The following is a 4,101-nucleotide window of genomic DNA, read 5'->3' as shown; positions in this document are numbered from 1 at the left end:
TTGGGGTCAACAATGACACACCGTGTACCGTTAGCGGAACTTTGTRGGGGCGAGTGGGTTGAATCGGTCGGCGTATTACATTGACGCACTGATTCACTRACGAAATGTGCAAACGCATATTGAACGATGGCTTTGGTGCCTACGAATGCAATACATATACACGGTAATCTAAATGTGTGTGTGTGTGTGTGTGTATATGAAGAGTAGCTATGTACTATACAATAGCTCTCAGCGCTAACAATTTCATTCTAACTGTTGCATCAACGGCAATGCAAACATCACTAAGTGCATCACACACACACACAGAACACACTGGCAGTACTTATAAAGGTAAACATATAGTGTCTATGCATGCGTGTGCTGTGTAGGTGATTTCGACGTGCCTCATGTGACTGCTGTTGTTATTGTTGATTTTCACTATTGACCATTTCAAGATGACGATGACGAGAACGATGATGTGAGCCTGAAATTGCAGCCGCAACACCAGCGCTTGTTGATTCCCAGCCTAGTAGCGGAGTAAGGCRGGAGCAGCGTGGTCCTTGTAGTATCATTGTGGATAGTAACACTTTCATCACCTGACAAACGCTGCTAGTCACAAATCAAAACGCAACGCAGCACACACATTCATATTCATTATTGTACGCACTAAACGCATACAGACACACACATACTTAGCCGAGTGCATGTATGAAAATATGTATGTTGAATACAAGTGTTATATATAGCACCTATACTCGAATATTTTTGTGTCTGCACGATGACTGGAGCATGTGCAATACTGTGGTGTTGTGGCACATTGTACTGGGGCGGCCAAGCGGTACACTAACTCACAGAAACTTACGTTATATATAGATATATTTATTTTCTACTCCTCTGCTTTTATGCCACTTGCTTTTGACTCCACTTTGAGTTGCAATTAATGTCTTGTGCTTTGTCTCATCCAACTCGACTAACTACAGAAGCTCTCAAGACTCATGTCGCAAGACCCATTTCGARGAAAAGCTTCAATGAGCTTTCTAAAAATATTTAGAAACTTTATAAAATAATGAAAAAGTACCACAAAATAGTGAATTAATTAGGTTCAAGAAGGATTGTGAGTCCTGCCATATGTTCAAATCTTCTATTCGGTGACAGTAAGCAGATTGTCCTGTYAGATGCTTATACGAAAAGAAGAGGAAATTTGTGGAAGCGGTTTGAAACATAATACATCGAAAACATTTTTTAGAAGGTTGCTACCTGTACACAATTACTAACATATTACATTTTATAACACACAGTTTAGGATATTTTCTCGGAGATTTTTTTCAAAGTTTCACTTTAGTTATTACTACGGCAAACTGATATCTCCATTTCATTAGTCTTTCAAGTTCAAGGATGATGAGGTCACACCCTGTCATTTATTCATACAAAGTTAGACAAAATGTTGAACCTAGAGGGCATTTCCGACCACTATATAGGACGCAATAAGAAATTGGGTATCCACTTGAATTTTCGTCGCACAATAACTGCACGTTATGTATAGCATAACCAACAATAGTCGAAGAACAATAGATAGGGTCGCATTATAATTTGTTATTTATAATATAATTCCTTAGTACCGAATGTCCCAATGACTTTTATAATATCTCAACCACAACATAAATTGTCAGGTATATTTTGAATAAAAGTTTCATTTCAGGTCCACAAAAGAAAGGTTGTATAATTTAGCTACGTCGCTTGTCTACCTGCGCTTTTCTTACCTGTTTCCAATATCTTAACGAAAATTCGTCAACTATAAAAAGGACACCGCATTTGATTTAAAGTCATTAGTTCACAAGTACTCGCTGGGGAAAGTTCAAAGTGCTTCCGTAAAATTAAAAGTAAGAATTCAAATATTACCAAAAATATGGCCACTTACGGAATTACATTGACACAAGTAGCCGARTAYATCGCAATGGTCACCACTGGCAGATTTGAGAAGGTTACACAGCTCAACCAAMAGGGATTCTACAAGCGTTTCTGTGCAGCACAAGACTTTGAGGAACTGGTAGGAGCAGATATTTCAACCAACATGAATAACTCAAATGAAGCGATTGATTACAATGAATGGAAAACGAAAATAMACGAAGTTCAGCGCTCGTCAACACCTTTACTGGCTGCACAAACACCGGAGATATTAGTTGCACCTTACGCAAAGGAAAGCGCCGCATTGCTAATGCTGATGGGTAACAGAATTATCGAGTCAGAAGAAAGCTGCGAAGGATCATTGGACGATACAATTACTTGTGCCGCTGATACAACAGATTACTGCGACTGGAAAGTGGAGCTTGAAGAGGTTCAGCGGTCGTCGACACCATTATTTGGTCTTCAGAGATCAGAAACGTTACTACTGCCATGTGATATGGAGGATGCAGCTGTGTTTATGCTGATGGGTCACAAGATTAGCGAGGAGGAATATTAGTTTTAGCTTATAATATATAAAAAAATATTAATATTTAAGAAAAATTGTAAATATATATATTTTATTGAGAAACTATAAATTTATATTTATAAAAATATAGTTTTAAAAGAAAATTTTACTTTTTTTAAATTTGACCAAATAGCAAGGAACAATGGATAAAATCGGGTAAACCCACCACTTTTGGAAAAGTTGGATATATTGAGACACTTAAGGGACAACTATGTTGGAATAAATAATTTTGTAATTTTTGCTGATTTCATTCAATTTTTATATATTAAAAAATTGGTAATATTTTAAATCACTATTGTTTGGAGTTATAGACTAAAGTGTAATTCTGTACGAAATCGAAAATTTAAAATAATAAATGCCATTTTTCTTCGTTTTTGACATTTTTGGTTGATCGTGGGTCATTGCAAGAACAAAATCTTCTAACTTATCTGTTTTATTTTTAAGTTTCATCCATGGACGAAGCCGAAATCACTGATTGTCTTGCAACGGGTTTTTCAATACTGTTACTGTGAATGGGAATCGCTACCGCTCAATGATAACCAAATATTATGGGCCCGAATTGGATGATATGGACTTGGACAATATGTGGTTCCAATAGGACGGCGCCACAAGCCACACAGCGAATGTCACAATCGATTTATTGAAAACCGAGTTTGGTGAACGTTCCTCAGTCGTGCGGCTTAGGGCCGTTAAACTATTTCCTGTGGAGCTAGTAGACTTGACGTAGGGTCTATTCCAACAAGCTATAGACGATTGATGAATTTCGTRCGAATATCGAACGTGAAATTGCAGCAGTATCGGTCGATTTATTTTTAACACCCTCGAAAATTGGGTTCAGCGCCAGGAMTTCGGCAAGCGACCACGTGATGGCCAGAAATCGAGTTCCGTAGATAACGGCATCGAATCGAGAAAATAATTTCATTTCAAGCATTTCGGAAAATATTCCAGTTTAAGAAAAAAAAAATTATTAAAAAAAGGAATAACCGTAACAATGGTGTAACTATACATAGTGAAATATATATTCACTGGCGACGATATGATCAGATCTAAGTCTACGAAAGAGGGAAAATTCACTAACACAAGTTTGTTTGCAGACTTTACAGAAAAGCTTCGATGTGATACCAAGTTTTGTATAGTTTTGTATACAAGGTGCGTTGCAAAGTAAACAGGACTTAAGGGAAAAAAATGGTTTTCTCGGCAAAATCGGTTTATTTTATTCAAAATAATCTCCTTCTGCTTCAACTGATTGGACCTTATCAGTGTGGCTTCAGRCCTGGAAAATCAACAGCCGACCAGATATTCACCATGCGCGAAATCTTGAAAAAGACCCGTGAAAGGAGAATCGACACTCACCACCTCTTCGTCGATTTCAAAGCTTCTTTCGACAGCACGAAAAGGAGCTGCCTTTACGCCGCGATGTCTGAATTTGGTATCCCTGCAAAACTTATATGGCTGTGTAAGCTGACGTTGAGCAACACCAAAAGCTCCGTCAGAATCGGGAAGGACCTCTCCGAGCCGTTCGATATTAAACGAGGTTTCAGACAAAGCGATTCCTTATCGTGCGACTTTTTCAACCTGCTTCTGGAGAAAATAGTTCGAGCTGCAGAACTAAATAGAGAAGGCACCATCTTCTATAAGAGTGTACAGCTGCT

Source organism: Bactrocera latifrons, unplaced genomic scaffold, assembly GCF_001853355.1.
Source record: "Bactrocera latifrons isolate USDA-ARS-PBARC rearing strain unplaced genomic scaffold, ASM185335v1 scaffold_63, whole genome shotgun sequence".
Taxonomy (NCBI): domain Eukaryota; kingdom Metazoa; phylum Arthropoda; class Insecta; order Diptera; family Tephritidae; genus Bactrocera; species Bactrocera latifrons.
This window is presented reverse-complemented; position numbering follows the sequence as displayed.